Source organism: Caretta caretta, chromosome 11 (assembly GCF_965140235.1).
Source record: "Caretta caretta isolate rCarCar2 chromosome 11, rCarCar1.hap1, whole genome shotgun sequence".
Classification (NCBI taxonomy): Eukaryota; Metazoa; Chordata; order Testudines; family Cheloniidae; genus Caretta; species Caretta caretta.
Genome location: NC_134216.1, coordinates 37,895,976 through 37,916,116, shown reverse-complemented (window position 1 = coordinate 37,916,116; position 20,141 = coordinate 37,895,976). Strand labels below are relative to the sequence as shown.

General features: G+C 40.3%; 1 protein-coding gene across 9 annotated transcripts in view; it reads right to left on the bottom strand.

Annotated features, from left to right (window-relative positions):
- B3GALT1 (beta-1,3-galactosyltransferase 1) overlaps positions 1 to 20,141 on the bottom strand; it is a 378,681-nt gene that overhangs the window by 157,859 nt on the left and 200,681 nt on the right. Inside the window, exon 3 of one of the 9 annotated variants that reach the window (XR_012664369.1) lies at positions 2,590 to 2,939. The exons of the other annotated variants lie outside the window; for them this stretch is intronic. The gene's annotated coding sequence lies outside the window, so the exon portion shown is untranslated. Of the gene's footprint in view, positions 1 to 2,589; positions 2,940 to 20,141 lie in introns of those variants that run through there. 9 annotated transcript variants of the gene reach the window in all.

The following is a 20,141-nucleotide window of genomic DNA, read 5'->3' as shown; positions in this document are numbered from 1 at the left end:
CTAACATGTAACTTTTTTTTTGTGCTCATGGCATTTGTTCTAGGAGCCTTATGCACTGGCTCTACAAAGAGCTACGATCAGTTGTGCCATATACTGCAACAAACCAGGACACTTCAATAGAATTTGTAAAAAATATTTCCAGGCAAACTGAAGGAGTCGGAAAGAACTATCATATTTATGCTATTTAAAGTTAGGGACTGGCAAGCCAAGTGAGTAAGAACCAAAAGCCACCCCACTTTGTCTGAAACTTACATTCATTTTTAGAACCAAACCTGCTTTGCAGTTCTGAAATATTCACAGGAGTGCTTTCTGCATGAAAATTTGTTCTCATGGTGTTTCTGCTGGGACTGGAAGTGAAATTTGTGTCACTCAGGAGAAATATTATTCCTAGAGGATTTCAAATTGCAGCCCCATTTTGTAAGTGCAAGCTGTTTGTGTAGCTCAGATGAGCTTTGTGTGCACCTGAACTTATAAATTCTTATCAAATTCCATACCCTGAATCTTTTGAGGAATGACTCTCACTATTACAAACCACTTCAAACCAGAGAGAACCACCAAACACATTTTTCTTTTAAAATATTGTCAGAGAGAGGGTAGTAGACTTGAGAGTGGACTCCCCTTCCAGTCCAGCAGTCCTCATGAAGATCCCTACTGTGTTGTCAGTAGGGCTCCTGACTATCAAAACAGTGCTGCCACTTGAGCTAAAAAGGTAGCCCCTTTAACTGGCAGCAGCGGTAGGCTGTTGTGCTCCTCCTTATAAACTACTATTAGTGGGGGACTTGACATGAGTTTGGCAAGAATGTTACATTTACTCAGATAAAATTCCCACTGATTTTAGTGGAAGTTTACCCCCAATAAGGAGAGGCAGCCTGATCTTGCAGGCCATACTCACATGAATAGACTTACTGAAGTCAAAGGGACTAGGTTTATGACTAAGAGTTATTCACATGGGGTTTGTAAGATTGGGCCCAGACTAAGGGTTTCAGGACTGGGCCTACTGTGGTGACATTTTCAGTGGGCTCTACACATTGTTCTAGCTTTATCACTGTTTGAATTCCAATTATGCTGTTCCACGTCTCAGTAACTTTTTAATCTTTTTTTTTATACTGCAGTGACCAAGGCTGAGTATATTTTAAAGAAAGGCTTATCATAATATTTTACTGTCTCATTAAAACTTTTTTGCATGTCTAGTCTACAATTTCTTCTTTTTTTAATGTATTCCCATTTTCTTTCTACTGCCTGTACATACTGAATTTAGAGACAAGTTCACCTCATAAAGCGTCTGCTTCAGTTAGTCATTTTGCACTTGTGTTGTTATTATTTCATGAGTTTTGTATTATGTATGTAATTTTGTTCACTGCTTGCTCTATGTTCAACCAAAACAAGAATCCATTGCTGTAGCTTATTGTTTTTAATGAAAAGACAGGTAGAGCACTACTAATTCTTTAAGTTACTACTTTCAGTTCATCTCCATCACATAAAATAGCCCTTATTTGAAGTACTCTTGACATGCTGTTTTAAAACTAGTTCTTACTTCACTCATGTCCAGTCCAAGAGCTATTTTGCTGCCATATGACATTGTACCAAAGACTTTTTGAAAGTCCAAACTAATTAAAAGATACAAACAACAATGTTCGCCCTGCTACTGAATTTTAATTCATAAATCATTACAATTCTGTTGAGAACAAGAACAAGCCACACTGTTATGATTAAAAAGAGAGTACTTAAATCTTCATTAAAGGAAATCTAGAGAGCTAATTAAAATGAGTGGGGAGTTTTTGAAGAATCAAAGTTCATTGTTTATCTCAATGTGACAGATAAGGCAAGTTCCTGCAATATCTTTGGGAGCAGAGGTGCTGGAACAGGGAGGGCCAGGGAGCCATGGTCCCACCACACAGCTGTGAGGGTGAGCTATGGCAGGGAGAGGAATGAGTGGGGGGAGGGGGCTGGAGGGCGGGGGAGGGGGGGATGGGCCACAGTTCAGGGACAGGCGAGTCTCCCCCCCCAACACACACACTTTGAGGCAGCTTCTGCTGCTCCTGTTTGGGAGACTATATTGTATTAAGTGTATGAATGGTTTATGTATCGTGGGCCAGAGATCGTATGACTTTCACAGCGGGAGGGTTACCACAGCTCTTCCAGGAAGTGAAAAGAGTAGGGGATTGTGACATTACCCAAGGTACAATCTGGACTGATGAACAGCTGTATCCCATCAATTCTCCACCCTTGGATGCCTTTTACATTGCTTTGCTATGAGAGCTACCACTCCTGGTCTACTCATACACAGCCTCCAGCATGTAAATTACTCCCAGTTATACAGTATCAGTGCCTAGCCAGCCACTCCTGAATTACACTGCAGAGTAATACCAGCAAATTCCCAGTCCCAGACTTTCCCCCAGAAATGTGTGTCTTGTACTGTCCAGCACCCTCCTGGACAATATGAGCTCATAGAAAGTCTGTCATTTAATTAACAGAAAATGATACACACCGATCTTGTTATCCGAAATGGATTTTCCCAAACACTTCAGCCGAAGCACACTGGTTTAGATAAAACAATAAAACAAATTTATTAATTACAGAAAGATTTTAAGTGATTACAGGTAATGAGGCATAAAAGTCAAACACAACTAATGCCTATCTTAACATGCTAAGTGAATTCAAAGCAATGGGGTCTCTCACGGCATATTATAGCTGAATTCCTCTCAGTCAGGATCCCTCCCCACCCCAATAATATTTCCTTTTTTCGTCAGGTGTTGTTGATGTCATGAGTAGAGATGAAGGGAGAGATGATTTGGGGTGTTCGCTCTTTCTTCATATGTGTTTTTTCTCCTCTTTGGGAACCATCTCCAGCTGAGGTTCAGGGGACAGAACATCTGTGTGGATGGGAACCCACAGCTGTTCCTTTGTCAAGATGTAGATTTTCACCCACATTCTTCTTCCTGCCAAAGAATGGCCACTAAACCAGGTGATGGTCCATTTGATCGTGTTGCCACCTGGCTGGGACACCGGCTAGCCTTTTGTCTTTGAAGAACCAGTTTGTGACTGCTCTCCAGATTTGGAATATATTTTAGTAACATACAGTAAAATCTTATTATTTTACATACAATGTTACCAAATGTATTTTATCAGGACAATAATGATCAGTAAATCGAGTTTTCAATGATACCTCACAAGGCATACTTTGTACAAGATATGTAATAGTCCTATAAAAGGGGTGAACGTAGGGGTAGACTGTCACAGGGATGGGTAAGGCAAATCACTTAGGTTAGAACACATCCAGAGAGGTTCCACCTGCTAGGGAAAATCACAAATTCTGATTCAATCTGTGTTCTTCAGAGACGAACAGCCAGAGAAAGGACTTTTAGTTAATGGCCCAAGCTTAAACTGACTCGGGCCTTTGCTCTGCTTCTGGGTCTGAAATGGATGAACTTGTAATGATGGGGGAAATCCAGCTGTGGGTTTTCAAGGACTAAAATGTACCAGAGCCTTAGCTTGAAGTTGTGGGTGACTTCCCATGAGCTTTATAGCATGAATTGTTTTAATATGTTTTCTCCATAATGCTTTTACCTTAAGAATGAATGTGCTTGCTTAGACAGAATTGAGTGGTATATTATACCTTCAGGCAATACTGGTCATTGCTTTGCTTTCTCTCCAAAGGCTCAGGTGCTTCCCTTTAGGCAGATTGGCTTGCTAAAAATATCACAGTGTAATGGAGGGAGCTGTACAGACTTAAAAATCCCTGGTCAGGAGGGAGTGCGGTACAGGTCTCCTTCCATCAGAAGTGATGGCTCAGGAACCGGAAGCCCAAAGTGGGTGTCGTTGATGGACCATAGAAGGGGAATATAGCTGCAGTTGTCCTGAAACTATGACATTCAATACACCTCATTTTAAAAAGAAAAAAATCAGCTGCAAACCAAAGAAAAGTATCACTGATGCTTTTCCCGCCTGACAGTGTATTAGACATGGAATTTGGTAGTTGTTTACATAGTACATAGTCCATTCATACCATATTAAGAGGAGGGAACACAGCATTTTTATCTGTAATGAATCTTCTCAGTTCATTAGCTTTTTAGTATCACTACAATGAGTTATACATTATACATGGAATTTATACTTACAATACAATACATTTATCCTTTGCCCTATTTCAAACCACATGCTCATTGTCCAGAAAACCAAAGTAAACAAGTAATGGTGCTACAATTAACTTTACAGAAGACTAATTAGGTCAATTCCATTACCCTATCTCCACTGAACATATTTCCTTTTCATAAAGAAGTTTATACATCATGGCAGAGCAAATGACATTTTCTGGTAGAAGGTAATCATAGTTAATGTAAAATATTGTGCCCGGGCGGGCGGGCAGACTTTCGGAAACACAATTGTCAGCCTAGCAGCATTGGTCCAGATGTAACTTCTGAACCCTGTCATCCACTACTAACTCCAACTGTAGAGAACCTCAAAATTATACCTCCCAAAAATGCAAAATCGAATTAAATAAACAAAACATGATGTGATAACATGCCAAACTCAACCGATCATTCTGCAAGTCTTCTAGAGCAGGGGTTCTCAACCTTTTTGGGCTCAGGACTCATTTGTAAATATTTATAGCCTGTTGTGACCCAGTAAATAGTCTGAGGTGGCGAGGTGTGGAGGCCTTGGGGTGGTTTTGGTTGGATCCAGCCCCCTGGAGGGGGTTGGGTTCTGCCCAGCACTCACTCCACAGTGGCAGCTCCTGCAGCTCCTGTGCAATGGGACTGGCTAGGCTTGACTTTCTGCTCCGTCATTGCAACCTCCGGGGTTGCAGTGCCACTCAGGTTTGGTCCTGCCCTCTGACTGAACCAAATTTGCGTGAGTTCAGTTGTGACCTGGTTCTTGGGGTTTCTGTGCCACTCACTCAAATTTGGCTTACCCAGACTCCCATCATGATGGCTGTGCTAGACCTGAGTGGGGGTGGGACCCCAGAGGTTGCAGTACCTGGAGCAGGGAGGTGAGGCCAGCCAGCCCCATGGGACAGGAGACACAGGCATTGCCATGCAACTCTTTGAAACATTCTGGTGACCCAATTTTGGGTCCCAACCCGCAGGTTGAAAAACCTTGTTCTAAAGCACGTTTCCCCCATCTAAGGGCTCAACTGCCCATACAACATATTTAAAAAACAAAAATTAACCAGTCCCTGCTTCCAAGCTTCTAAAACCTCTCATTTTTTGCCACTGCCCATCAGGGGCAGCCCTAGACTAGCTACCAGCAACTAGTGCGAGCCATGCAATTGGCGCCCCCCACCCCAAACCCCAAGGGCAGATCTAGGCTGAGGTTTTTGGTAAACTGGGAAACATTTTGCCCCTTTTTTCCTTCTAATGTTTTTTAAGCTTTTTTTTTTTTAACAGAGGCTTAATTATTTGGTTTGCCCGTCTGTCCAACCAATGTTTCTGAGATCAGATAAAACAGAGACATGAAATTTTCAGAATAGATTTGTACATGACAGCTAGATGATATTTCAGTCCGATTTCAAATAAAAATGCATTAAAAATGTTAATTATAATTATTATTACAAATCCAAAATCATCCATTACAGTATCCTGCTTTAACTGCCATTACCACCACATCCAATATAGAAAGAAACAAGAAAACTCTTCAATGAACTTTAACCTGTATTTACAAAACACTCTGAATAAAAAACACTCTGTGCTCTTAAAACATTACTTTTCTCTCTTTTAAGTTTTGAAAATTCAGTCACTAGTTCTTTTAGATCCAGTTTTCCAGCTATTTCTTGCTCTATTGACATTGTGGCAAGTCCAACAAGTCTCTCTTGCACCATTATTGAACGCAGATATGTTTTTATCAATTTTAACTTTGAGAAGCTATGTTCCCCACTAGCTACGGAAACTGGCAAAGTTAAAAGAATGAGTAGAGCTATAAGAATGTTTGGAAAACTGTCTGAGAATTTATTTTCACAAACAAACTTCAGTACTTCTTCAGGAGTGGAATGTTTCTTAAGACATCTTGAAAAAGCCTAAAGCTCACTTCACAAATCTGTAGCATCAATGTCTTCTGAATTTTCATGAGTCAATGCTGACTCTCCGCTCTACATGAATTTCTGGCTATGCGACCTTGATGTATATTCGAGTTAGGTGTCACTAGCATTGCAGCTCTTGCCACTGGCGGATGTGTTTCATTGTGGCTGAGTTATTGCTTATCAAAATTGCGGACTGGGTCATCATGTCGCAAATTGAAAATTTTTTTTGCTAAAATCTTATTTATTTTGCAGTAAATAAAAGATTTGACATATTAATAAATTATCAGAAATGTAGAGAAATTAATTATAATTCACAATCCCTCCATACACGCACAGGAATTGAAATAATGATATCTTCGTTATTTTATTTGTATTTTTTCATTTTTCATTTTTTTTAATTGATTTTTTTCCCCCTTGAATTTGGCACCCCATTTAACTTGGCACCCTAGTTCGCCTATATGGATGGACCACCCCTGCTGCCCATGCTGTGGCTGGACTGCAGAGAATGTTAGTAAATCTGGATGACTTTCCCTCTGGAAATACCTTCTTATGATGCCCCTGTTTTTGGCTCAACTTCTCTTCCCCTGTTTACCTAGTGATTTCTTGCTCCAAATTCAAGTCTTTCCTGAAATCCATCACTAATCACAGATCAAGTGTTCCCCATTTCCACTGACCAAGGGAGGCTACTTAAACAAAATATACAATATTTAAAAAAAAGTGAACTTCTTGGATTTTTTAAAATCAACTAAAAGGTGTACAAAATAATGCTGTCCTAAGAATTCTTATTTTTTCGTCTGTTTGTTTTTGTCATCTAATAATACTCCCCCCTCCCCTTTCGAATTTCATATCATTACTTATTGTGTTAGCTGCATAAATTGAATTGTTTTTTATTGGTAAAACACCATACACATCTGTGCCACTTTATAAATAAAAGTTAATCATCTGGCACCTTTCATCCGTGTTAAATCCATTTCAAAATGTTGGTGGAAGGGACCATTTCACTTTAAAATATATTTACCATAAACCCCCACCTCCTTGCTTTCATCATCTGATTGTACTCACCCCTCCACCTCCCCAGACTTCCCTCACTCCTCTTTCCCTGCTCTAGCAATTGGTTGTGCTTTGCAGTTGCTTGATGTGGCATAATATGCTGCCACTCTTTGAAGTCTCTCTCTGCCTCTCTGCTGTTGGGAAGACTCAGACGCTATGGGCAGATACTCAAGCTGCTCTGGTACATAAAATAAATTGTCCACAGCCATGTATATTTGCTCTGGCACATAAAATAAATTGTCTGCAGTACAGCATATTTCAAGTAGCACATCTACCTGTATATGGTGCTGTGGAGCTGAGATTAGAATCTGTCTCTAAAATGAAAAGTGATGTGCAAAATGGACGGAAACAGTGAGCTGCCTCTTATGAGACCATTGATAACTCTTAGATTGCACTGTTCTAGCTAGTCAGCTCACTGAATATCTCCTGCATCAGTGTATGAAATTACTATACGTAAGTGCTGTAACTGGAGGTGTGTATATATACATTTAGGCCTCAATTAGCAAAGCATATAAGAATGTCCATTCCTATTTAGAAAAGCATTTAAGTATGTGATTCATTGACAATATATGCTTAAAGCTCTTTGACGTTAAGCATGGCTTAAGTGTCTTCCTGAATTTGTGTGCGTGTGTTTATATAACAGGCATATACAATGGACACAGAGGTATGTGTGTTTATGCGTAGGTGGATAGATAGAACAATAGCAGTTGCCAGCTATCTAGTACTATGTAATAAATTGAAGCTGGCATCCTAAAACAAAGATCAGATGGCTTGCCAAGCAAAGAAAATGTGTCATATGGAAAGACATCTCTTGGTAAGGATTTTAAATAATGGAGCTATACTTCTGAGTAACACTAGTAACATTATTGGGAAACAATGTAAGAACCACACTCCATCTTTGTATTTGCACAGTAACATTTTAGCAGCTCCGTTTGCTGTTGTGTGTGCACACATTTGAGTCTTCCATCATACTGGGAATGGGTTACATTTTAAAAGCACTTTCTACTTTCAGATCCATACATTTAAAATAAAGAGGGGGGATTAAATTGACCATCTGTCGAACAGGGAGGGAGGTTGTACAGGGCCTTTGTCAGTTCCTGCCTCAATTTAGGCTTATGAGAGTGACAAGGTGGGTGAGATATCTTATTGGACCAACTTCTGTTGGTGAGAGAGACAAGCTTTCGAGTTTACACAGAGCTCTTCTTCAGGTCTGGGAAATGTTCTTCATGTCACTGCTCTATACAAAGTGGAAGAGATTGTTTAGCATAAATAGATTACACATACTTCAAGGGATCATTCAAGGTGAAGTGGCGCATTCACATCTCTCAAGTCATGGGGGGGAAAGACACAGGGTGGGGGTGGGAATGCAGCTGGTAGAGTAATTAGTGGCTTATAGATTGATATAATAAGTCATAAATCCAATGTCTCTATTCAGTGCTATGATTTTTAGTGTTTTACAAAGTTAAGCTTCCAGGCTTGTCTTTTGAAAGTGTTGTGCAGGTTTCCTTTGAGAATGAGGACTGATATGTCAGAAATAGAGTCATCGCTTTGTGGAAAATGTTCACCCACAGGTGATAAGGTGTTTTTGTCTTTTATCATTTTTCCATGTGAGTTCATTCAAGTATATAGTGATTGTCTGGTTTCACCCACATACAGAAGTGAAAGTAAGCCGATATGGTCCGGTACTACATAGCTGAGTGTACTGGCAGGGCCACTGGTGTGTGGGTGTGTGTGTGGGGGGGGGAGGCAAAAGGGGCAGCTGCCCTGGGGCCTGGCGATTTAAAAGGGCCTGGGGCTCCCGGCAGTGTCTGGAGGCCCTGGCCCTTTAAATCGCTGCTGAAGTCCCAGGGCTCCCGGCTGCTGCTGCTACCCTGGGGCTATGGTGGCAATTTAAAGGGCCCAGGGCTCCCGGCCACCACTGCCGCATCAGCAGCTGGAGCCCTGGGCTCTTTAAATTTCCCCTTTAAAGCCCCCGGGCTCCCGGCCACCATTGCTACCAGCCCTGCCCCTTCCTGGGGCTCAGAACCGCCCCCCCTCCCACCTTGCCCAGGACCCTGGCCGCCTTTACTGGTAAGTCCATTTAGTTACTTTCACCCCTGCCCACATAGTTGTTACTGGGGCATTTAGTGCACTGGATAAGGTGCACCAAATGTTGTGATAGGCATGTTTAGGACCCATAGATATTGAAAGGTGTGTCGTGGGGAGTGTTGATCATTGTAGCAGAGAGATGCCTGCAGAGGTTTTGCATGTGTTGTTCTGTGGTGCCACTTTGAATTGGTGTGTCCTGGTCTGTGGGAAGCTTACTTCTGATGAGGAGCTTGGAGAGGTTGGGAGGTTGTTTGAAGGCCAAAAGAGAGGGTTCAGTATGCATGCATCTTTCAAGATGGATGCATGCTCACTTTCGGCTTGTCATCTTACTTTGAATAGTCCTCAGCCTCCAATGTTAAGTGACCAGTTTGGCTGTTGGGTGCCATCTATCACAAACACAATTATTGTCTTTATATTAATTTCAACAGGGAGCAAGAAAAGCTAATGTGAAAATATCTGATTCCTCCTACACAATAGCAGCGACAAACCAGCAACCACGAGTCCATTCTCCCACTGCCAGCAGGTCTTTGGGCCCCATGTGCCACTCCCTATCAGTCCTGCCAACTCTCATGATTTCATTGTGTCTTGCAATATTTGGTGTGTTTGTTAAAGCCCCACATATGAAAATTCTGTGACTAGATGATAGTCTCCGCTTCCCATTAAAAAAAGAAGTATGTTTCAACCCTAATCGCTGTGGAGTGAAGCTTGAAATTGTGACCAGAGTGACCTAAAGGTGGAAAAACCCAAAGGCAAATAGAAAGAACCAAGTCTCATGACTTCTAAGCAAGGCCCAAGGCAAGTTTCCAGTTCGGTTTTTGCATGCTCAAGGGTTTCCTGATTGGAGATGTTACTGAGAACTTTGTGTCACTCTTATAATAGAGCCCAGTTTAAAGAAGAAATAGCCCTACCCCAGCAGGAGATCACTTGAGCCTCATCTAAGCGTGTGGCTGGCTGCATGCTTACCTCCAGAGCACCTGGAGATCATGAGGGAACTTCTCCATTAAAACAATGTTTTCAGGCAGCCCTGTCACTCCCCAGTGGAACTGCAGGTTCGTGGGAATGCCACTAGTGGCAATTCTGACTACATCAGCTACAGAAAACCCATTGCCTCACAGGAGCTGTAGGAAATCTGTAGGAAGATTTGGGAGGCCTCATGTAGCCTACTGCATCCAACAGAAATACAGGGTCCAATAGGAATAATGCCCATAAAGCAACAGTATCTTCAGAGCTTAAGGAAATGCTTGGCAGTCTCAGTCTTAGCCATGTCAAGCATTCAAAAATCATTAGTTTCAGCGGCCCTGAAACCATGAAACTGGCTTAAAAATCCGGAGGGTTTTTTGTTGTTTTGTTTTAAGCGGGTTCTTTTTCATTTGTCTTCTGGCTTCTGAAGTTGTAAAGTGCACTTGAGTCACATGACAGCTGAGATTCTCGTGCTTCAAGCACCTGGAGCTTTAAGAAAACTCCAAATATGAGACTCATAGGCGCCAACTGCGTGGGTGCTCTGGGGCTGGAGCACCCACCAAAAAAAAAATAACGGGTGCTCGGCACACACCTGCCACCAGCTGATCAGCGCCTCCCCTTCTCCCCCCCACAGTGCCTCCCACCCGCCACCAATCAGCTGTTTGGCAGGGGCAGGAGGTGCTGGGGGGGAGGGGAGGAGCGTGGGGGGGGGGAAGGAGGTGCAGCAGGGTATACGTGGGGGAGGGGGCGGGGCAGGGGCGGGGCAGGGGCGGGAAGAAGTGGAGTGAGGGTGGGGCATTGGAGCACCCCCAGGGAAAGCTGAAAGTCATCGCCTGTGATGACACACATGATAAAATCACAAGAATTCACAACACTTCTCCCCCCTTCCCCAAGGAGCTAGAAGAGTCATCCATCAAGTTAAGGGATCACAGAGGGGAAGGAGCAATGAAGCAACCTTTTGAGTAGCAGAAATAAGAGCGACACTGATTCTGAATTGATCCAAACTTTATCAACGTGCAGGCATGCAGCTGAGCTTCTGGACTGGTTTTATTTCATTTTTTAGTACAAATTTGGCCATTCCTAGAAATATCAAGAAAAAAATAAACATTTTGTAAAGAAAGTGTGTGCGTGGGGGACAGGAAAAAAAACTGGCAAGGGGGGAAATCAATGTCTTCTTAGGTAATAACGTACAGAGAGCCTTAGGGGAACGGATAACTGTTTGTTTATATTTCATCTGAAAATAGTCCTTGAGGGTCTAGCTATTAACTGCACTACAAACATTTTAGCTGAAATGCTTCTAAGAAATTTTGTCTTAAAGCTTTATTACTGTTGATGTATCCTATAACTGTGATCACTTCAAACTGGTGATTCAATGAAGCTTTGCAAGATTTGTAATTGGACTATTGTGTTCACTGGCTTTTGGGTTGTAAAGGAACAAAACAGTCAGTCAAGGGCTAAATTAAAACAAAAATGGCTGGATCAGCAGCCCTGAATAGGGAAATACTGTAGGTAAAAGGGCAGCACAGGCTCATCTTCTATTCACTCCCTATGTATGTGAATGTAATTCCATTTGCTAGGGGATTAATTTAAATACGAAATGCGTTTGCAGTGAAAAATAAAATATACGTCTGCACATAAGTGAAGTCAAGGTTTTCACATTATTCAGCAATGCTGTGATTCCTTGCTAAGATCGTGTCACTAATGTTGCATATGTAGAAGCTAGCTTTTGGTTGCAATCACACTCATGATGAACTTTTTGATCTACCCCTCCATCTTATCTTCTCACCTGACACTAATAAAAATATGTTTTGAACACTGTCTGATAGCACAGTGGTAATCTTGGTCTAATTAAAATTTTGCAGTCTGATCAGAAAGTAGATTTCCTATAAGGGTATATTTTATATTTTTTAGTATATTGCATAATACACTTTTTAGTAGATTTACCTTCTTATATTTGTTTTTGAAATCACCCTGGATTTAGCAGCTTGTATTCTGAAACTGACAGGTGTATTAAAAGGACACTGTCAATTATTTTATTACTTTGCATTATGATTGTTTGGAATATAGTCTTAGAAGTTTGAAAATATAATATCCTTCCGTACCAGCTGTGTTCCTTTCTGTTTGGCAAACTGCAATTTTCACTCCCTCTCCTGTCATTATAATGACTCTTTATAGGCCCGGTCCAGCAGTTTATACTCAGATTCTTCCACTGATGATAAAGGACTGCAGGATTGGGCCTTTGGTTTGTTTTTACTTGGCCTTGATTTTGTAGTGAGGTCCATGGAGCTCTGTACTGGGGCAAGGGTCCACCCATGTGGAAATTACTGCAGAACTGTCCATCCAGTTCACTGAGCATCACTGGTTACCACAGTACATCTTTGGGAATGTTGCTTAGTTAACTATTACTACGAAGGAAAACTCGTATGCTATTTATGTGGGTCTTATCAAAATGATTTTAATTTCTTAGCAACAATTTTTCTTTCTCGTATGGATTTTTAGGAATTTTGCACCAGAATTGTTTGGATGCCACTTCCAAGTAATCACCTGTCAGGATAATAGATAAGGATCTGGGATTGTAATAAATGTAGTTTCAGTACATGTATTTAAATACTAGTTAAATGGCACTGATTCGGGGATCACAAACCAAGTGATTCTAAAGAGGCTGGAGTTCCATGTGCGTAGCCTATCTAGATCAGATTTTTGTCACATCTCTAATTCTTATCTGGCATAGGAATTTCACATAAATGCTTTGAGCAATTCGTTCCTTTCAAAGGGATTTTTCATTTTGAACTGTATTGAGCATAAAACAAGTGTATATTTTATTCTTACAAAGGATCTTACCTTCCAGTATTAAATAATCTAAGAGAGCATTTCTATATTGTTGTTGTCATTGGACCAGACATCTAATCAATTTAAAATGTTGTTATAAGGCCTCATGCCATAGGTAGGCACTTATATTTAAGGTTGCCTGACACTTTCTATGATAAGACCCTATTTTAATTGCTATAACTTTACCAAACGTTAACCATTGAGAATGAAATTTTCCATGCTCAGTATCTGCCTCAGAATGCCCTTTTTTTAAATAGTTCAGCCACTTCTGAAAATGTGGTTAGAAGACAATGTTATTTTGCCAATTTTTTTAAAATCTTACAACAGACCCAGATTCAGGACCCTATTGTGTATGATTCAGACTTCAGCCTGGATCTCCTGTTTCCCAAGGGTGTATCTGGAGGGGAGGGGAGGAGAATTGTCACTTTCAAATAATATTAGTTGAAAAGCTCCCAAACAGTTTTTATATTATTCCCATTTTACAGAGGGGGTACTGAGCCACAGAGAGTTTAAGGTATTGCCTAATCTGAGATTACTATGGCCTGATTTTTTTTCCAGAGAATTTAACATTTTATTTGTTCAGAGCACAGTTCCCATTGACATTCACCTACACCTAGAGCTGAGAGTGTTCAGGACTTCCACAAGTCAGAAATTCCCAGAAAATGAGGGAAACAAAGTTAATAGTCAAAAGTCTGGTTTAAGTGACTTCCCCAATATGACACAGTGGCAAAAATAGAATCCAGGTTTTAAGAGTGGCATAAATTTTCTTTAACCATAAGGCTATCCTTTCTCTTCCTGCCTCATTCACTAATACAGTTGGGTGACTTTTTTGGTTGAACAGCAAATTTGCCCAAAAATGCGATTTCAGGGAGACCAAAAAACTACTTATGTATTCAGGTCAAATTTGGCAAATAGTTTTGGTCAAATACAAAATGAGGGAATTTTTGAAATAAATTGAAATGGTTCATTTTTCACATTTTCTAAATGAGCTGGTTTGACTTTTTGTTTTGAAATGTTTCATTTATAAATCTGACTGTATTTTATCCAAAAGGATCTAAAACTTATCAAAACAAAATGAAAAACTGAAATTTTTGTTTTGAATCAAAGAAAATGTTTCATTTGACCAAAACTGAATTTTATTTTATTTCATTTTAGTGAGAAAAACTAAAATTAGTTTTGGTTAGAAACGAAGCAATTTCTTTTTGGTTTGGCCACCAAACCAAAAAATCATTCATTCGTTCAGCTCTTTTCTCTAACACCTTTCAAATTCTAAAACAAATGAAACAAGTGTCCTACAGACGACAGTCTCCCTTAGTGTACAACCCTGATTCATTCCCAGAATATCATCCATCCTATGCATGGCAGTGTAGTGCGAAGTTTTTTATATGTAATCTAATGATAATGCTTTATATCTCAAAGAGAAGTAGAAATTAGTGATAGTTATATGTTCAGTTATGCTAGTTCAATTCCGTCGTCCCTTTTGACGGAAGACCATATTTAATTCATATTTAGAGCTCTCTCTCAAGTTTTGGTCTGGAGCTCAGCACGAAGCATTGTAAACACTGGTAAAATGATTATTTTTACCATTCATCAGTAAATTCGTCACTTTTGTTGCTTTCAAATCACATAGTTTCCAGCCAGATCCCAAACATACCAGGTCTAGTTGTAGCTGATACAATTTTAAAATGAACAAGGAAATAGCATTGATACTGCGAGTCCACAGTGAGGCATGCCGACTGATGTAAGGAGACGCTTGCTGATTGCCTCTTCAACAGTATCTCTAACTCTACCCAGTGGTCTTTTAGTTTCATGAACACTCCTCTAGAGAGAATGGTGTTTAATGGCTTAATGTTTGGGAGCTAAACTCCTGAGTTTTAATCTTGCCTTGAGATTGATGTATTAGTCACTTAGGGGCAAATTTTAAAAACAGTACTTTTCTTTGACAACTTTATCTTTTTTATATAATATATAAAACCTAGGGAAATTCACAAGAGAAAAATCTTTGTGAATATGCATGTTATTTAAAGGAAATATTTTAAAACATCTTCATAAAAAATAAAAAGCAAAATTTGAAGAACTTGGAAATGCAGAGTGAAGAGATCCTTTACTTTGTCCCTCACTCTCCAGTGTGTGCGTTACCTAAGTACAATAGATCGATCTGTGGTAAGTATCACAGTATGAAAACTAGTTGATAACCTAAATTGTTTCTAAACTGGTTATTGGTTAGAAACACTGTCATTTCAGAAGTGGAGTGAAAAGTTATCATCTGAGCTGTCCCAGCATACAAGGTTTATGTCTAAAGCTATACAACTGAGCAGTCTAGGTATATATAGATCATACACATAGGTGAGAGAGACAGCAGGCATTTTTTGTAAGAGTTTGGCAACCAAGATACTGTTTTCCAGCCCAAGATGATATTCTATTGGTTTTTAGCAGTTTGCCAAAGCAAAAGTATATGAAAAGTAATGCAATTAGTCGGACACTTAATTTGGAAAATCAGTCCAAAACAAGGGCTTGATTTTAAAAAGCTGTAGGCGTGCATTGTTTGCCTTCCTTAGGCATACTTTTGCCATGACTGTGCATATAAATGGATATTTAAATGTGAAAGTGGTCAGTTTAGCATCTAGCTGGTCATTGTCTGGTCAAATATCTGATTTGCATATTCAACCACAGAAATTTTGTATACAAAGGAAGTGGAAAATTCCAATGCTTTTGCATACTTAAAACTATTGAAAGTAAATTGGAAAAAAGTTGATGGTAGATAGGGACAGAATTAAAGTTTAGGTGTAATCTGCTTGTAAATTGAGAAAATCTGATCTGGGAATGCTTAATATAATAAATGTGGACCATTTTTTGAAAGTAATTTTATTTATTTGTTTTATTTTTTTAATTGACAAAATATTGTTAACAATGAAAGAAGGCATATGTATAGCGGAAATGACTCTTATACCTGAGCCATATCAAAATAATTGACAGAATTTTATCAAAGCTATGGAACAAATTTACAGCACAAGTTAATCTTGGATAAAATATATCTGCTTTATAGTGAACTCAGAAACATTAAGAAATAAAAGCTGGTTTTGAGCAATCGTTTAAAAAGGCATGTGCAGTTCAGGACAAAAATAAGATGTGTTCATGGCTGACTTTAATCTTTGCTGTAGCTCACATTAGTTACTCAAATTATTTTCCAGCCAGGTCTCTAGCCCTCAGCTGAGAGCTTTCTAGTAAACTGATAACTCTCTGAACATTATTGATATCAGCTGCCATAACCAAAGACATCATTATTTCGGTTCTGCCTTTCAATTCTGCAACAAGCAATTTCTGTGACCACCCCCAACTTTTTGAAGCTCATTTTTAAAGATAAAAGCTGGCCGCTGGAGCTGTGGGGATTTCAATTTTTGTTTCACATATTTATTCTGTTTCATTTAATGTAATTTTGCAATTCCTAATTTTTTCTACAATTTTAATGAAATAGGTATTTTTGCATCAATGATTCAGGGGTGCTCAAACTATTTTTATTGTGGGGGTGCTGATGATGGAAACCATAGAAACCATGTATTTGGTGTTTGTTATTACTACTTCAAGACAGCACCCCCAGCACCCCTAGTTCCAACACCACTGAATGATGCACACTTTGGTATGTTTTGAAAATGTAAAAATGTTTCTCCCTCAAGTAAAGAAGTAAGAGGCAATTTTTAACTATAATGGGTCTATTTTCACTGCAAAAAAAAAACACTTTAATTTTCAAAAGGCTTGCATTCTGTTACAGATATTTTACACAGATCACAGAGCATACTGTACAACATTTTACATGGAATGTATACCTGTGTGTATCATAACCTGGCCTAGTCCCCCTCTCAGATGGATGCCAGCCTATTGTGAGTGAACCCAACCACTGGATTCCACATCCTTCTAAGCCACCTGTCTCTTCACAGAGCCTGATCACTGTTCCTAGCTCCAGGGATTGCAAGGCTCACTCTCAAGCTCAGACTCCTTGTCTAAGTAATTCCTTGGGATGTGGGACTATACAGTCCTGCCATCCTGAGACCTCCCAAACCTCTTTAGTTGCTTACATACTCTTCCTCAGATGTTTACCCAGACTTTGGTCATTCTGTGGTCAGTTTAACCCCTGTATGAACAGCAAGATAGAAAGTTAAGGAGCCACAGTCTCAATAAATAAATTTGTTAACCATAGAGGCTTTATTATAATAAGCACTAGAGAGTTACAGAACTTAGCAAAACAACAAAAAGTCCTGAGACACTGTCTCTCCTACTTAAATGATTAGACAATGTGCCATACATACAATCTATTTAGCTTAACAAAAGTGAAGGTTAAGGGGTGACTTGATTATATGGCAATAAGTTCCTACACGAACAAATATTTAGTAATGGGCTCTTCAATCTAGCAGAGGAAGGTATAACATGATCCAGTGGCTGAACCTGAAGCTAGAATCCAAGTCTCTCCAAAGTTAGGGGCATCTTGAATCTGGTGTTCTGGTAAGGCCTAGCTCTAATATTTATTAAAAACTGAAATTGAATGGCTAATAATTGAAAGTGTTCTTAGTGTCTACAGCTCTGATTTTTGGGTCCCCATAAAAACTGTTCAGCACAGGATCAAAATGAGGGGAAAGGAGGATTTCCACAACTTTTGCATTCCCATGTTCCAGGGGATACCCAGGAACAAGTTCAGTTCCAGACGCAACTAAGAGCAGCTTATATGCTGCTCTAAATATTGGCTAGCTACCCATGGCCATAATTGGCCATTCTGGCAACGGGAGTCACCAGACTACTGCTCACATCATATACATGTTCCACTGCATATGGGGTGGGAGTCTTAAAGGGGTTGTGTTGAACTATTTTGAGTCTTCACCACCTGGACTCTTCTGCTTTCCTTGGGAATAATCAGTTGGATTTAAGACAGCTTAAGCTTTAAGGCCCCTTTGAGGTGCTGGAATGGCTCAAAAAGGCCTTGCAGGAGAGCCAGTAATCTGCTCCATAGCTTTTCTAGAACTTTAGATCTACTTGAGGACTGAAAATCCAAACATGATGCCCCATTTTTAAAAAAGGAAAAAAGTGAATCCTGGAAATGTAATAACCGATAACTGTAGCTTCAATCCCTAATAATAATAATAATATAATGATATATTACTAAGAAAAATCTATCATTAGATTATCATGGAGCAGTGAACAACAGTGATTTGTAGAAAAGTCATGCAAGAAATTTAGAATCCCTTTTTTGATGCTAAATTACAAAATTAGCGGAGAACGGCAACGCAGTAAATGTAATATCTGAACTTTAGCAAAGCATGATCTTATGGAAAAAAAATCAAGTTGGCTTGGATATGAGCATTGTCACTTGGATTGAAAACTGACTAGAAAACCTTAAACAAAGCCCAATGATACACATCTAAGTAATGACAAGGGAGTGATGCTGTATAACTTGCACATGCATACCCCAAACTCGAAGTGAGTAGGAGTTGTGCTAGGAAGACAAGATGGGCCTCAAAAGTATCAGTAGAAACCTGCAGTGAGGTGTCCCAGGGAATAGTGCTAAGCTCTGTTTCTTAATGGGTTACGTTTTCTTCTGGCACAGCTCCACTGAATTCTGTGGGCTAATCCCACCAAAGAATTTAGCCCAGTATCTTTAATAATGATCTCGAAGGGGGATTGTCAGAGGTGGCCCTGCCTGGAGCACTCCTCTGTATGACAGGTACAGCTTCCTCACTTTCCCAGAAATAGTCAGTCTTTCAGAGGGCAAACAGCCCTTGTGGAGGTAATTTGTTAGAGTCCCATATGCACAAATCATAACTAAACAAGTCCCAACACCATCATCCAGAATTCCCCCAGCACAGTCCAAACGGTGTACAAATTACAGCTTTGGATTCCCTCACCATGTCCCAGCTCTCCAGTGCAGTCCCGTCCTGTCCTTGTATCAGGACAGCCACCCCATTCCTTCCATCTGGAGTACAACCTTGCTTTTCCCAGCAGGAACTCCCATAGCCCCTGTGCTGGAAGCATCCTTGCCGGGGGTGCATCCCTCACTCTCCGAGGCCCTCCGACACTTCCTCTGGGTCCAGATGTCCAACCTGGAGATGTCAGTGGGTAAGCCCTCCACTACATCCCAACCTCTAAGCCCCTGGCTTTAGCTGTCCGGCTTAGATCCAGCAGGCAACTCTGCTGCTGCTCTTCCTGCCTTCAACCCTCTCCACCTGTGGCTCTCTGACTTGGAGATGCCAGTCAGCCATCCTTCTTACTGCTCTCCTGCCTTCAGCTTTCTCCTAGATACCGAATATACCATCTCCTAGCCAATTCCCTCCTCTTCCTAGGGAGGGCCTCTGGAGCTTCCTGCTCTCTGGAGCTTTCCCCAGAGACCTTCTCCGGTCTGACTTTGACTCTTACCGGGGATTCTGCCTCATTAGGTCTTCCCCTGAGCTTCCAGATGCTACCCCACCCTCTAAACCAGCCAAATGAGAGCACCTGCTTTGGCACAGAGGAGGTAGATCTTCTTCGTTTGCTGGGCCACCCACCTTGATGAGGTAAAGAGTGTATTAATACCAACCAAAAAGTCAATTGAATTCTGGGCTGGACACACATTCTGTTCAGGTTCTTACAGTGCACTGGCAACTGGTATCTGAGTGTTTTCTTTTAGAGGCATCACTTGACAGGGAAGGAATGAGATATTCCATTTCTAGATGGCTTTATTGATATCACAACCACAATTCTGCATTCAGTTCTGGGAATAATTTCTCCAAGAGTTACCTTGCACCACTCCCAATATGACCCTGTGCCTTAAGTGTGAGATTTTCAAAAGTTCACCAGTGGCCTAACTTTGCTCCCATTGAATTTACTGGGAGTGGTGGGGTTTTGAAAATCTCACCCTGAAGAGACAGTCTGACCCATAGTGTAGGAAAAAGACCGAATTAGGAGAAAGATGGACAAATGACCAAATCTCTAATTTCTGTCATTTTAATGAAGATACGGGAGTATTGCAGTCAGTGCAGCTAAGATTCAGGTTATGGAATTTATACTCTGTAAAGAAATCTGATAACTAAATTAGCATACAATAGTTCAGTTTTTCACAGTTAGTTTCTCACATGTAATTAGTTACCCATTTCAAACCTAAAAGGAAACTAACTAATGGCTAAGTCTAAATACATCATTTACTTCAAAATCATTTAGAAACTTTAATAAATTCAGT